Raw genomic sequence first — 16,969 nt, 5'->3', positions numbered from 1 at the left:
ACGCCCCGGACACGCCCAGGCTCCTCCCAGTCCCCGCCTCCTCCGGCCCCGCGCGCGCCTCCTGGGCCAGGAGCTCCGCCCGCTGTTTCTCGGAGGCTGGCGGGGAGACGCCCAGGTTCCCGCCTCCCCGCTGCTGTTTGCAAGTTGAGGGGAGTAGGGAGTGGGGGTGGGGATGGGCATGTAAGTGCATCACCATCTGTGTTTTGAATCCTTTCTCCAATCAAGGCCTTGATCTTTAAGTAACATTTTTCCAGCCCATGCAGGCCCTTTTCCAGATTTTACCGCCTTCACTTTAAAACAGCATCCTCTTGAACTTGATGAAGGTGACATTGTTCTCGCCGTTTTATGCAGTTTAAACTGCCTGCTCAGAGTATCTCGCTCAGGCTCAGCTCTGTTCGCCTCAGTGCTAGTTGGATTAGTCCGTAGACAGACATTAGTGTTTATTTACAGACGTTAGTATTTATTTACAGACATTAGTGTTTATTCCTTTATTAGAACGTGCTCGCCCCAAGAGGTGGAGACTTGATCACTGCCTAAGATGGGAGAGATTTTGCCCTTCAGTTCTACACAATGCAATGAAGCTCATCTTGGAGAATAAGGTACTTTAGTTCCACACAATTCTCCCCATTTCTGGGTGGGAGGAACTGAGAAAGGAGGCACTGAAACCTATTATTAACTTTTTAACCACTTACCTATGTAACTTTTTAAATTTCCCATGCAGCTTAAGAAAAATCAAAATAAGAGACTTGGAGGCATATAAAAATGTATCAGTGAAACCCACTTCAGAGACTTTCTGGGAAGCCCAAGCCCACTTTGACTAATGAGAAACAGGTTAGGAGAGGTGATACAACTGGTTGGATCACCAAGTAAACACCAAATTTTTGCAAAGAAAGTCTCCCATTCTGAGAACTACAGTCCATGATGTTTTAAAGTCTAGGTCTGTGTGCTTCCATAACTCTCCAAACTTCCATTACAGTTCATTCAGGTTACTGCCTTTTCAACTATTGTATTGGTTTAAGTTTGCCACAAATTATGCACCTTAAAACAGCAGTAAGGGACTGATCATTGTTGAGCCCTGACCCAACCCCACCCCACCCTCCAAAAAAAAACATCAGCAGTAATGTATTCTCTCATAGTTCTGAGGCTCACAGTCCAGGCTCACTCACAGGCTGGGCTCACTCACAGGCTGCGCTTTCTCTCCAGATGCAAGGGGCTAGAGAGATAATAACAGGAGCTGTGGTACTTACTTGCCTTACACACCTCAGACCAGGTTCAATCCCCATCACCATATATGGTCCCCTGAGCACAAAGCCAAAAGTGACCCCTGAGTGTAGCCAAGAGTGCCAAAAAGGGAAAACAGAAGAAAAAGAAACTTCTTACCTTTGTGTAAGTTTTGGGAAGTTCCAGCATTGCTTCACCTTTCTTGATTTCTAGACACATCACTCAAGACTATTCCTATCATCCAATTTCCCTGGAAATTTTTGTGTTCAGATTACTGTCTTTTTATAAGGATACCATGTATTTGATCAAAGCCACCCTCATCCTAATTTGGGCATCTGCAAAGAGCCTATTTCCAAATAATGTCTTACTCTCAGGTTTCCAAGAATTAGAAACTCAAACAAATATCTTGGGAGGCAAGGTGGAATGAACAAAATTCTACCCACTATGCCAGATCGTAAGATTTTAAAGGTGTTATCAATTGGTATTGCCCTAAGCCAATGGAATATATAACATTTAAATTGATCCCAACATCTCCAAAGACATACAGTGCAGTGTATGTGAAGCGACCTCTCTGGCTAAAATTCAGTTGACAGAGACTCGATTTGCTCGAGCGGGCCCAGTAACGTCTCCATTGGAGACTTTGTTGTTACTGTGTCTGGCATATCGAATACACTCGGTAGCTTGCCGGGCTCTCCGAGAGGGGCGGAGGAATCGAACTCGGGTCGGCCATGTTGGCCGCTTGTAAGGCAAACGCCCTACCCGCTGTGCTATCACTCCAGCCCTGCTATCACTCCAGCCCGACAGAGACTTAGTGGTAGAAATTTAAGGAAGATGTTGGGGGTTTCTTGTTGTTCTGAGGAAGTATGCTATTAAAGAGTATGCTGTGCCCAGTTTCCTCTCCTCCTATGGATGATACTGACCAACAGAATGAACTGTTCCATATGTTTTTGGTGTCAACATAAGCTTGCTTTATCTGTTCCTGTTTCTGCCCCTTAAAAGATTGTGTCTAAGTCATCAAAGTGAAAAGATCTATCATCTGTTTGGGTTCTGTTACCAAGGTTGGTTGGTCAAAATTTGAAAAGTCAAAAGCAGAAGATAAAATGTTTTGACTATTTTATTTATTTATTTATTTATTTATTTTTAATGCATGCTGGATTTTAAGCCATTTGCCTATCATTGAATCAGTGTGGAAATCTGAAGACCAAAGTCTTTAGAGATTACTAAGGATAGAACCAAAAATCAAATAAGCCCCAAAGGTAGAGATAGACCTCAGTGTGAGAGGTGGCAATAGTTAAAGACATATATGCAAAAGAAGCAGCTAGAATAGAGGCCAAAATGATTGTGCCCCTAAACGTTTCCTTTGGCTTTTGCACAGGAAGTGGATGAACTGGGCTGCCTCAAAGGTGCTGGGCTGAAAATTGACACCCACTCTGTTCCAGCAAGTCTTTTTAGAAGAAGACAGGGATCTTCTGTCTTCAACCATTTCTTCATTGTAGGCAGTGAAACAGAATCATCAGCACCATATGGATTCACTTTTGCTCCCTGACTGACGGTTCCTTAGCTTCCCACACAGACTAATTTAGGCTGGAAAGAATCTATAATGTGGGAGGTCTTTATTACTAAAAATTAAATCCAATAAAATGCAGATGTCCTGATGGTGCCCACAAACAAGCTGTCTTTGTAATAAATAGCCAACTGGAGAAAATATATTTATGCATCTGTATAAGAACAACTAGCAGATTTTAAACTGAGGATCTGTTTAAGATCACTACTATTAAGGAAAATACAAGAAAACAAGCCACTGGAATTTTTAAGAATGGGGTTATAAAACAAAAGTGCTAGAGAATCCATATGTTACTAAAAGGATAATCACACAATTATTTGAAATAAAATATTTTAATGCATGCCATTAACAGCCTTATTGTTATACCTAATAAAATCACTTCTTGTGAAACTATTCTGTCATAAGAATGTTTTCATGTCTCAGAAGTGAGGGGAACCAGGTTTGCTAAAGTAACTGCAGTGATAGAAATATATTAACTTCAGATGCTATTGAGGTTTCCTACTCTACCCAGTACAGAGTTAGAAAAAAACATTTTCATGTCTCATCTAAGTTTTAAACTACTATACTAAATAGAAAATATTCAGCTACTTTGATAAACATATACATCATTAAAAATAAAGCCCAAGGTACCTTATTGGAATTTCATTTTTCTGGCAGAATGTTAATAATTGAAATATAAGAGTATTTTTTTAATGCCTACAAGAAGAAAATTGGAAGCTGAGATTCCTTTGAAATCATAGTATTGATTTGACAATAATAACAAATACAGGCCTTTTTGTGACGTTAGCCCTCCTCCCCAACTCCAACAACTGAATTTATTGATTAATCCAACCAATTCAAATAAAACATTAAAATGGTGAATACACTAATATAACCATGTTATGAAATAGAAACCTTTTTCATCTGTTAATAGAATTTACTTCTTTAAAAATAATAAAACTATAACTATAAGCATAATGTAGTAAATAACCAATTGGGGAAAATATATTTATGCATCTGTACAAGAACAATTAGCAAATTTTAAACTAAGGATCTGTTTAAGATCACCACAATTAAGGAAAATACAAAGTGTGACCTCACTTGAGTAGCTTTATGTTTTTGTTGTGTGCTGTCTTTTAATTCTACCTACTGAGCATGTTCCTCAATGGTGGCTGATAAACATCTTATCTAAGAGGACAGAACTGTAATAGAACTTTTCTGGGTGCAAATCATAAAAGTAAATGAAACCTAGTGTGTGCAATTTGAAGTTTATTGCCGACCAGGGCTCCGGCAGCCGAAGACCTCCAGGACCAGCCACCACCATGCTGAGACCACTCTCCACACACATGAAGGTACTGGCAGAGGGACAAAGCCACGCGGGTTCCGGGGCCGAGATCTCCCAGCCTACTCGGATTGGAGTTGAGCATCCTCCACTCAGATCCTCCAAATTCCAGTAGGCGGGGGTCACACCCACCACCTGGCCCCCTGGCACCGTGTAATCCCATCAACGGCCAAGACTCAGAGACTATAAAGTCCAGCTCCTGGAACCGCGCGGCGCAACATCTTATCAGGACATCTTTTTATGACATCTTATTATCTCATTCCTACTTTGGACAAACTTGCAGGCTATCGAATGTAGCCTGCCCACAGGGCAGAGTCTGGCAAACTCCCCATGGCGTACCAAATATGCCAAATACCAGTAACTATGATGGGTCTCATTCTCCTAAAGAGCTTTGAATATAATCTCAGGGCTAGGATGAAAGAGACGTTACTGGGGCCTGCTCGAGGCAATCAAATAACAGGATGCCTCACAGTAGCAGAAGAAATGTAGGAGTAATTCTTAGAACAAAGTGATGACTTTCAGGAAGCAGGCCCTTTGTGCATGGTTTCTCTGCCCACCTTTCATCTCTTTCAACATTGTTCTCCTGCACTGAAGACATACTTCCTCCCAGGTGGCAGGAAGACTAGCTGCCAGCTGCACCAACTTAATGTCTTCCTGGCAGCATACATATATAAATCCTGGGGGGAAAATATAACTTACTGAATGTTCTCACCTCTGAATTAAATATAATGTTCAAAAGAGTGGATTCAATCATCAATTGCGTCAGGGAGAAAGGGTAACTATTACAGAACGGAGAATAGGAGAAAATATTCAGTACAGCCATAATCATAGTACCATGATCCACAAGAACCAGGAATATTGCTGGAAAGAAAGTACAGGAGTCAAAGTGCTTGCCTTGCACGTGGTTGCCCCTGGTTTGAATTCTGGCACCACATATTGTCCAAAGCACTAGCAGAGATCCTCCTGAGCCCAGAGCCAGGAATATCCCCTGAGCACCAATGGGTATGGCCCAAATCGAAACAAAACCCCCCAAAAGCAATAAGTGACCACCACTTTTTTAGTATTTAAAAATTCTATATTTAATATCTAAGCTCTGTATTTTTTCTCTTTTATTTTTAATTTCCATAAGGTGAAATAAATACAATGCAATTTTTTTTTTTACCTTTTTGGGTCACACCCAACAATGCTCATGGGTTACTCCTTGCATTGCACTCAGGACTTACTCCTGGCAGTGCTCAGGGAACCATATGGGATGCCAGGGGTCAAACCTGGGTCGGCCGCGTGCAAGGCAAATGCCCTACCCACTGTGCTATCGCTCTGGCCCCTACAATGCGATTTTGACTTCAGTCCCTGAGATTGGGGAGGACAGAGATTCACATGAATATTAACTAACTAAGAGGAAGAACGGGAAAGATCATACAGAGGTTAAAAGAAGAGGTAGAGAGAAAATATAGAGGTTAAAGGAAGGGCTAGGCAGGTAATACAGAGGTTAAGGTGCTTGCTTTGAGCTTAGTGGATTCTGATTCAATCTCAGGCACCACAGGATAGATCCCTGAGCATAGAGCCACGTATAAACCCTGAGCACCTTTGGGTGTGGATCCCAAAACAAGGCGTCTTGATTTGTAATGTTTCCTCTTCAACACTCAATAATATGTTAAAGAGGAAACATTACACAAACTTTGTGTAACATTCTTGCTTTGGATGATAGTTTGGTATTAATCTTACTTTATTTGCTTTAATTTAGATAGTTACAACACTTTCAAAGCTTATGGTGTGAATGTACAAATTTACTATGCACCACCACCACCTAACTGTCCACAACTTTCCATGGCATTAGTTTTAAACTTTATTTCACTTGTCATGTTTAACTTTGTAACACTTATTCTTTTTTAATTTTATTTTAATGAATCACCGTGAGATATAGTTACAGACAACTTTGTAATACTTAAAATAAACCGAACAGTGGTATTAATGATTAAGGATCCCAAAACAAGAGTGTTTACAATGTGTGTATCATAAATAACTGGTAAACATAAGCTTTAGATAGTAGAAATTTGAAAAGATGCTCAAGAACTAGAACTAGAACTGTGATGGAGAAACAAGACACCTCTTAAGTAAAGCTGTGTAAAGGTTATGTCAAACATGGTCATCACTGTATTTCTTAGAACATGAGACTCATTACTTCTTTCAATGACTCATCAAGTGATTTTTGAGCCCCACTTTTCAATGGTAGATCTTCAGCTAGATCAGAATGAGACTATGGTAAACAAAACTCTGTATCAAGCTGGGCAGTGCTAAAAGGGCTAGAGAGCAGGACCCCAGATTTGATCTCCAGCACAATCTGATCTCTCAGAATGGTCAGGTGTGGCCCCAAAACAAAACAAAACATATAGACCAAACATGATTGCCACTCAATGCCTCTTTTGCAAACCACAACACCCAAAAGGAGAGAGAGAACAAAAGGGAATGGCCTGCCACAGAGACAGACTGGGATGGGGGGGATGGGGGGGTGGGAGGGATACTGGGATCTGTGGTGGTGGGAAATGGGCACTGGTGGAGGGATGGGTATTTGATCATTGTATAATTGAAACCCAAGCACAAAAATTTGTAAGTCTACAACTGTACCTCATGATGTCTCACTAATAAAAATAAATAAATAAAACAGATATGTGGTGTCTATTTATTTATTTAGATATCATATAAATTTAGATATCATATAAATAAATACTATTTATTTATTTAGATATCATGATCCAGCTAGAAAGAATAATCTAATTGACAAGAGTCTAATAGATCAGCTAACATGCTCTATCAGCTGAGTGTAATAAAGGCTAAGAAAGTGTCCAAACCCATTAAAAATTAGCAAAGAAATGTTTGAAATTGTTATGTTGCTGTAGACTACCATAGTTCTTCAGTGTAAGTGCCCCTGCCAGAATAGCAAATGCCTTTATAAAATTTGGGTATCTTAGAAATAGTTACTTGAGGGTGTGAAGTTTCAGCAATCTGAAACTTCATCAATGAGCTTACTTAGCCTTTCAAAGGAGTAATGAACAGACTTATTTTGGCACAAACTTAAACATCACAATCTCTCAGAGTTGGATTGGAGTGACAGCACAGTAAGTAGGGCATTTGCCTTGTACATGGCCGACCCAGGTTCAATCCCCCACATCCATAATGTCCTCTGAACCCTCCAGGACTGACCCCTGAACACAGAACTAGGAGTAAGCCCTGAGCATCACTGGGTGTGACCCTCCCTCCAAAAAAAGGGGAAAAAGGAGTCATAAGCATGATTTTGTTCATGGCAAGTCTTCATTTTTTTCCTATATAAAATGAAAATATCTAATGACATAATCTCAAAATTAAAAGCATCCATTTTAAGCTCTTGGTCAATGTGAAATACTTGATATCTTGCCAGCCTCCTTTAAAAAACATACTGAGTATAGCAAAAATGAAACACAGCAAGTCAAAATGATAGGGAAAAAATTCATTAAATGGCAGCACCTATTGAAAATCACAGCAATGGTGCTCATTTTCTCTCTGGAACATTTTTATAAGAATTTGATGGGGGCCAGTAAGATAGTACAGTAGGTAGGACACTTGTCTTGCACACAGCAGATCCAGGTTTGATCTCCAGCATAGTCCCCCAAGCACCATCAAGAATGATCCGTGAGTGCAGAACCAGGACTTGGACCTGAGCACCACCAAGCCCAAAAACAAAAACAGAAAAAAGGACTGAATATTCATCCCTTCAACACTGAACCCAGTAATAATACATACGAGCCCATATGAACTTCATCTAAGCCTCCTATTTGCTTTTGTCTACATTTTGCTGTCAGAAAAGAACATAATTCTTTTCTGACAAAAAATCACAGGGAACATTTTTCTCTACTTTATTTTATTGATGTTGTTTCTTTGTTTGTTTGTTTCACTTTTTTGTGTGTGGTGCTAAGAAAAGAACCCAGAACCACACATGCATTGCACACATTCTATTGCTGATCCACATACTGTGCCCACTATTTTGTTTAAAGTTGTACTTGGAGCAAAACAATAGTTCAGTGGGCTAACCCAATGCTTTGCTTGCAGGAAGCTGGGGTTGGATGATTCTTCAGTGCCATCTGATCCTCCAAACACAGCTAGGAAGGACCCCTAAACACCAAACTGGGAGTAACCCTTGAACACCACCAATTATGCCTCCAAAAAAATGAGGTTTTTAGTCTACAAAATAAAGTTGTAATGCTGCTAATTGTAATGTTGAATGTCAGACTACTTTCCCAGTGTGGGAGGAAAAGGTACTGGATGCCTAGCTCCCAAAACATATTATTTGCATTTCAACTGGAATCCAAATAATACATAAGGAGTCAGAAAGGGAATAAAGTGCCTGTCTTACATGCCCAACCCTAGTTGAATCTCCAACACTGCAAATGGTCCTTGAACACTTCCAGGAGTGATCCCTGAGCAGAGTCAGGAAAAGCTGGGTATCACCAAGTGTGACACACACCTCTACATACACTCTCTCTCTCACACACACACATACACACACACACACAATCTCATGAGGGCTTTCACTAGAGCAAGAAGGCAGAGAGAATTCAAGTTCCCATTTACGATTTTCTGATGCTATAGCAGAGATTTTTAGTAAATCCCTTCCCACACAGCAAAGAGAGAACCCACCTATACACTACACCTCTGTACCTTCAGTTATACATACGTGAATACAAAAATTAAAAGTAAAGAAACTTCTACTGTCAGAGACAGGGGTAAGGCACACAGCCTTGCACGGCATCTCTCCCGGTTCAATCCCTAGTATCATATATGGTCCCCCAGCTACCACCAGGGTTCTATGGTGGCTCCTGAGCTCCACCAGGTGTGGCCAATCCCACACACCCGAATTGCATTTTTTCTTCTCCAATAAAGGAATAGACCATTTGTCAAGAAATCCTGACTTCTTTTAGGAAAGTGATATTTAGAAACCAGTATCCAGTTGCTAGTATGCTCAATAGTACTGGATTGCTTCCAGCCCCACCATCCCCACTATGTTTATTTCTAAAACTATCTATACCCATATCTATGTGTATGCCTATGAAAATGGCATGAATAATACATCACTATGAGTTCATACTACAAACAATTTTTACCAAAATTCACAAATTTTATTCTAATCTGTCTCTTCTCTCATTGGTATCTTCCTTCTCCAACAGTAAAAAACCTGGCTTTTATTACCTATAATAGGTTTTCTTATTAAGATAAGAATTAAGTACACATATAAAATTGTTTCAGAATTGAATCGACAATATCCCCCATGAGAAACAAATTACTCACTAGAGTGCAAGGATTTTGTGCAGGATTTTTTATTTTGGCCTTACTGTTTAGAGTTTTATTTCTGAGGTTAGGTTTATTCTTTTCTTCTCCACCCCATTTGTTGATTATTCCTTGAAAAAGCTTAACTTTGTTTATTTTCATATTCCATTTGATATTCCCCACAAATCATGGCTGATTTTAATTATTTAGAGGAAGAGGGGGCATATGAAATGTTAGCATGGTTCTAAGAGTCAAAAAGATAAAACAAAACAGAACAACAACAAAAAATAAATAAAACATAAAAAGTCATGTACAGATCATGTCACTCCATCACTCCCCTCATTCCTACTTCCCTTTCTTTTTGTCATGTTTTTATCTATTCCCTGAAGCAATCAATCTCCTGTGTTCTCATCTATTCTTCCTAGCTTTCTTTTGCACGTATGAGTATATAACTATGTATTTTCTCAAATTCTCCTTCCTTCTCACATGAGTAGTTTATCTTCTTCAATGCCTTTTTTGCATAGTTTTCTAACGTACCCTTGGATATTCTTACATATTTTTCAAATGAACTTTATTATCAACTTATATAGGCCCATTTTATAAAGCACTTTGTGAGTCAGAGATATAGCAGATGGGATGCTCACTTTGCACAAGACTGACCCAAGTTCAAACCCTGGAACCCTGTACAATCTTCCAAGACCAAATAAGAGTGATTCTCAGGTGCAGAACCAGGAGTAAGCCCTGAAGACCACTGGGTGTGACCCAAAACACAAAAATAAAATTTTTAAAAGCACATTGATATTTTTATGAGAATTGCATTAAATTTAAAAATTAATTTTAAGGAGAAATGGCATCTTTCTAATGCTGACCTATCCTATCCAAGAATAGAGAGATCTTTCCATTAATCTAAGTCTACATCTTTTGGCTTACAGAAGTGTTTTAAATTTTTTATATAAAAATTGTCTAGAGTTTCACATTTCTTATTATGCATATTTCTGAGTGCTTACTCTTCTTTTGAAGGGCAGGGAGTCCAAGATACTGCTTAGGGATACCTAAGTGCTGCTTGGACCCTGCAGTGCCAGGGTCCACCAAGGCCACCCTGGCAATAATCTGGGGAGCATTAGATACCAGGTATCTAAATTGGAAGCATGCAAGGCATGTGTCTTAACCCCTGTACTATTGTCCTGACTCCTAATCATTTTTGCCATGAAAATGGGGTTATTTCTAACTTTAAGGATTGCAACTTCTTGTTGTCCATGTACCTGCACAGAAAAGGATGCACATGGTGGGAAAGTGAGGAAATGTAGATATGTTAAACATGAGGTAACAACAGAACATGCAAATGAAAATGCTCTAGCAACATTCTGTGATGTAGGACTAGAGCTCAAAAAGATAGTAGAATTGACTTTTTAAATATATGTGTGTATACATATATATGTAGAGAGAGAGAGAATAGCAGATATTTTTGTGACAGTAGTGGGCATGGAAGTGGCTTCTATGTTTGTTAATATTTACCTAGAGGCAGGCTGGTGGCGGAGGAGTAGGGGGAGAGTAGGGGGTGGTAGGAGGGTAAATTGGAGACATTGGTACTGAGAAATAAAGGGATGAAGGGATGGGTATTGGATAACTGAAACCCAATCATGAACAGCTTTGTAGTGGACTGTCTCACAATGATTCAATTAAAAAATTTTAAATCTCTATATAGATGATAATGGGCTGGAGTGATAGCACAGTAGTAGGGCATTTGCCTTGCGCGCAGCCAGCCTGGTCGAGTCGGGTTCGATTCCTCCGCCCCTCTCAGAGAGCCCGGCAAGCTACTGAGAGTATCTCGCCCACACGGCAAAGCCTGGCAAGCTACCCGTAACGTATTCAATATGCCAAACACAGTAATAAGTCCTAAAATGGAGACGTTACTGTCCCTGCTCAAGCAAATCGATGAACAAGGGGAGGACAGTGACGGACAGTGACGGATATAGATGATGATTAAAACTAAGAAATGAAATATGATCATGGCAATAGAGAGTTATTTTTTAAAAATGCTGAAGACTGGACTTTAGAGAACACCCAGGTTTAGGGCAGAGAGAGTGGGAAGTACATTGTCACTTGGGACAAGGGACAGGGAAAAGAGGTGGGGGTGGGGTGACGGATAAGAAACAGAAGGGGGATAGAGAAGATATAGTTCAGGGTTGGACCTAGGGTGCCCTGGATCCCAGACTTAAAATAACAAGACTAATTCTAAACTCTATATACTGATAGGAATGGTGTTTTCAATCTGCTGCCAGGCTAAGATTTGCTTGGAGTTTTCTGAAGCAGGCACAAATGATTCACTGTATTTATACATGTGCTTTTGTTCTTGCCTGTGTGCCAGGCTGTTTTCACCGGGGCCCATCGGAAGGGAGCCCGTTGAGTTTCCCTTCCCACGCCAAGCAGAGCCCTGGCAGCCGTAGACCTCCAGTACCCAGCCACAGCCATGCTCAAGGCCACTCTCCACATGCTCAGACGAGCTTCTCGCATGAAGGAACTAGCAGAGGAACCCAGGTGCGTGGGCCATGGGGCTGAGATCTCCAAGCCTGCGGAGATAGGGACTGTGCCTCCTCCAATCAGATCCCCTATTCCCCAGTAGTTAGGCAGTTACACCCACAAACTGTCCCCGGCACCATGAAATCCCATCAATGGCCAAGATTCAGAGACTATAAAATAAAGCTACTGGATTCTTATAAAGACCTCTTATAGTCTAGGTCTCCTTCTCGGAGAACCCAGCAAGCTACCAAGAGTATCATGCCCGCTCGTCAGAGCCTGGAAAGCTCTCATGGCGTATTCCACCTGCCAAAAACAGTAACAATGATGTGTCTCATTTCCCTGACCCTGAAAGAGCCTCCGATGTGGCACCGTTGGGAAGGACGAGTAAGGAGAGGCTGCCAAAATCTCAGGGCTAGGACGAATGCAGATGTTACTGGTGCCCACTTGAGCAAATAGATGAATAACGAGATGACAGTGACAGTGACAGTGACTTCTGTTCTTAGCGCACTTTTAAAAAAATTTTATTAGGGAAACACCATGAGGTACAGTTAGGGACTTACAAATTTTGGTGCTTGGGTTTCAGTTATAAAATGATCTAGTATCCATTCCTCCACCAGTGCCCATTCTCCACCACCACTGATCCCAGTATCCCTCCCACCCCCCACCCCCCATCCCACCCTGCCTCTGTGACAGGGCATTCCCTTTTGTTCTCTCTCTCCTTTTGGGTGCTATGGTTTGCAAAAGAGGAATTGAGTGGCAATCATATTCGGTCTATAGTCTACTTTCAGCATTTATCTCCCATTCTGGGAGAATCCTGCCAACACCCTTTATTTGGTGCTCCCTTCTCTATCTGAGCTGCCTTTTCCTCTAGCGTGTGCAGCTGACCTCCAAGCCATGGAGTAAACATCCTGGTACCTCTCTCAGCTATTCTTGGGTGTTAGTCTCCTATTTTGTTACTTTATGTTCCCCAGATGAATGCAATCTTTCTATGTCTGTCCCTTTCTTTCTGACTCATTTTGCTTAGCATGATACTTTCCATGTAGTATCACTTGTATGTAAATTTCATGACTTCATCTTTTCTAACAGCTACAAAGTACTCCATTGTGTAGATGTACCAAAGTTTCTTTGACCAGTCATCTGTTTTCGGGCACTCAGGTTTTTTCCAGATTCTAACTATTGTTAACAGTGCTGAACAAGCAAGTGCAGATGTCACTTCGACTACACTTTTTTTGCCTGTCTGGGATATATTCCCAGGAGTGGTATTGCTGGGTCAAATGGGAGCTCACTTTCTAATTTTTTGAGAATTGTCCATACTGATTTCCAAAAGGGCTGAACCATTCGACATTCCCACCAGCAATGAAGGAGGGTCCCTTTCTCACCACATCCCACCAACACCGGTTGTTTTTGTTCCTTTGGATGTGGGCCAGTCTCTGTGGTATGAAATGATATCTCATTGTGGTTTTGATCTGCATCTCCTTGATGATTAATGATGTAGAGCATTTTCTCATGTGCCTTTTTGCCATTCAGATTTCTTCTTTGAGAAAGTTTCTGTTCATCATTGCCCCATTTTCTGATAGGGTGGGATGTTTTCTTCTTGTTGAGTTCAACCAGTACTTTGTATATCCTTGACATTAACCCCTTGTCAGATGTGTATTGGGCAAATATCCTTTCCCACTCTGTAGACTGTCTTTGTATTTTGGTCACTGTTTTTTTTGAGGTGCAGAAGTTTCTTAGTTTAAGATAGTCCCATTTGTCTTAGCGCATTTTTTAAAATGCAGATTTTTACATCATTTTTATGTTAATAAAGCAATTTTCATCTCCTTTAGTTTACTAAAAAATATTGTGTAAAATAATTTTTTTCTCATAGTAGATGACTTTTATTTAGAATGTCACATATAAACAAACAGATGTGATAATTACACCTAAATATTTGCTATCTGACTTACACTGTGAACACTTTTAAGATGCTTATTAAGAGTAGTACTTTCTCCTTTTTGGAGCAAAGTTTGTGCTGTTCAGAAGAAGCAAAAGGATAAACAGTGATTTACCCAGGCTGGAGCAATAGCACAGCGGGTAGGGCGTTCGCCTTACAAGTGGCCAACATGGCCGACTCGAGTTCGATTCCTCCGCCCCTCTCGGAGAGCCCGGCAAGCTACCGAGAATATTTGATATGCCAGACACAGTAACAACAAAGTCTCCAATGGAGATGTTACTGGGCCCACTCGAGCAAATCGACGATCAACGGGAGGGCCTTTACCTTTACCTTTACCCATTTTGATAAAACAATAATTCCTATGCCTGAGAAATTTTTTAAAATTTTTATTAGTGAAACACCATGAGGTACAGTTGTAGACTTACAAATTTTTGTGCTTGAGTTTCAGTTATACAATGATTGAATACCCATCCCTCCACCAGTGCCCATTCTCCACCACCACTGATCCCAGTATCCATCCCACCCCCATCCTCCCATCCCACCCTACTTCTGTGAATGCCTGAGAAATTTTCTATCCTAAATTAACCAATATCTGTTGCACAATTATTGAGTGTCAGGTATAATATCAGACCCTGTAGCATCATAGAAATCAAAACCGATGCCAAAACACTTTGGTATCACAGTGTTTATTTTTTACCCAGTTTTTGTACATAATCCTTCTCCATTTCATAATGCCCTTCTCTCGGCTCTCTAAACTGATGTCCAGACTATTTTCTCCTTCTAATTCACTAGGGATTACATAACTAGAGAAAGGATGGGTTGGGTTGAGCTGGATTGAGAACTTTTTGGTGGCTGATTTTATTTTTGTAATAGTAATGGGCATGGAAGTGGTTTCTATGTCTGTTAATATTTGGCAAAAGATGGGATGTTGGGGAGGTTTTTTTTTTGGTTGAAACTTAAAAGTTTGGCATGCTCACAGGATACCAGGTAGAAACCTGCAGATAGAAAGATGAAAATAAACACTGTCATAGAGCTTATGCAGAGAAGTAACCTGAATCAGAGCACCATCCTCACTGTACCATGGTGATCGTTCTCATCACAGGTACAGATCAGATTGTTTTGAAAATATAAGTTTGCTAAAGGTTTCTTTTCTAAAGTGCTGAGTGAGCTCTATGATCTTGTATTTTATTTAGTTTCTTCCTTGAGGGCATTTTATAACAACAACTAGTCTGTTCCCTTAGGGCAAGAACCTTTCCAATCCAGCTTTACACCCCATAAAGACTTGCTCACTATATGGATTCAATAAATATTTGTCAATTGTTCCACTGTGTCAATGTTAGAATCTGAGACACATCAATAATTTCCCTAGGGTGAATAAAAGTAATTGTAAACAGTTGGGTAGTCTGAAGCACTGCAGGCTAGCTAAATATAGCAATAATAGCTACCACATTTACTAAAATAACAGCTAAACTGCTATACACAATTTGGGATTAAAAACTCATTAAATAATATACAATTCTTTCCAGTCAAACTGGTTTACTCACTTTTAAAGACAGAAATTGTATATCCTTGCCCCCAAGTTCCTGATGACTCTATTTATCCCACTTGGAAAGATTTTTATCATTCCTCCCTGAATCCGTCTTCTCCAACTTTGTAAACTCCTCATAAGTCCCATCTGTGAAGGTTTCATAAGCACTTCAGCTCTGGATTCTCTAGTTCTCATCACCCTGATTTCTTAGTTTGGTCTCTCCTCTATTTTCCCAGCCAGTCTGACTAGGAATCTTTCAATCATGTTAGTATCATACTTACCTAGTGTAGTAGGGCAAAATATTCCTTGCTGTTGATGCTAATTGAAAGACAGGCATCAAATAAGTCATAGGCCCATAGATAATTGGGGATAGAGGGAAACAGAACTCAGTGATCCCAATCTAACACTTAACAGACGTTGTCTGCTTGTCCTCAAAATGGACAGCAAACTATGTGGCAGCTCCCAACAAGGTGTCTCCAGAAAGCAGCTGAAATGAGATTGTCTTACAGGAAAGCAGGTGAGAACAATAGCCAAATCTAACTTTCTTATTTTGCAAATCAAGAAACCTAGTTCAAAAAAGCCTAAATTATTTCCCTACCTCAAAGGGTTTTGCATAATACCAAAATATTTATTAAAAGACTGCGATCATACCCCTATTATTTAGGGAATATCCATATTTGACAATTTTCCCTGTCTGCTTTTCTGTTGAGAGGTGGAAGCACTGGCATCTCAGGGACCACACCTGGCAGTGCTTGGTTATCATATGCAGTGCCTATATTTGAACCAATGTCACAGCCACAAGCAAAGCAAGTGTAACACAGAGATAACCTCTATGTTATCTCTCCGGCCTCTCCTTATCTGCTTTTAATAATGACATTTTTGGTTCAAAATCTTTGGAATAATTTACAATTGTTCTTGGGGTAACCAAAACAACTTTGTGCTTTAAAGTTCTCCTTAAGGAAGGCTGGGGAGATAATTCAAGTGGTAAAGAACAGGTCAACTCTAAGTTTGATCCCCAGCACCACATGGTCCCCTAAGAACTAGTCCAAGACAGAAATTAGATATCCCTGACCCCAAGAGTTTCCCACATTTTTAAAAATGCATTTTCTGGATTTTACCATTAAAGTTCTACTATGAATGGAGGAGAGAGAGAGAGAGAGAGAGAGAGAGAGAATCTTTTCAGAATGTTAAGTGCTTGCACTAGTTATAACTTGATCCCACCCTCAAAAGGGCAGGAGGCTATGAATTACTAAATCCTCCATAATATTCCTGTCACGTAGGTGTGGCTTCTTGAACATTATGAAATTGCCACGTTTTGTTTTGGTTTTATCACTTTAGGTATAACTAAGCTGTGTTTAAAAGTAGGAGACATAGGACCAAATAGCACTGTGTTACTGGGTTCAAGAATGGATCCATCAAGACTGATTGGCTGAATGTTGCTGGAAGTGGCCCTGGGCCCTCTGAGACTGCTCAAGAGAGGCTCCCTACACACACATCATATATATATATATATATATATATAGAGAGAGAGAGAGAGAGAGAAAGAAAGAAAGAGAGAGAAAGAATTTGCTTGAGCGGGCACCA

At 40.3% G+C, this 16,969-nt stretch overlaps 1 non-coding gene across 1 annotated transcript; it reads left to right on the top strand.

Annotated features, from left to right (window-relative positions):
- The first annotated feature begins 3,169 nt into the window (after nucleotides 1-3,169).
- LOC130019829 (small nucleolar RNA SNORA66) lies at nucleotides 3,170-3,303 on the top strand. Its single transcript, XR_008791899.1, has one exon. It is a non-coding gene; the product is annotated as a small nucleolar RNA SNORA66 (small nucleolar RNA).
- The last annotated feature ends 13,666 nt before the right edge of the window (nucleotides 3,304-16,969 follow it).

This window comes from Sorex fumeus, unplaced genomic scaffold (genome assembly GCF_029834395.1).
Source record: "Sorex fumeus unplaced genomic scaffold, SorFum_2.1 ptg000009l, whole genome shotgun sequence".
NCBI classification, from domain to species: domain Eukaryota; kingdom Metazoa; phylum Chordata; class Mammalia; order Eulipotyphla; family Soricidae; genus Sorex; species Sorex fumeus.
The sequence above is the reverse complement of the archived record's forward strand: the minus strand, read 5'-3'. Positions and strand labels throughout refer to the sequence as shown.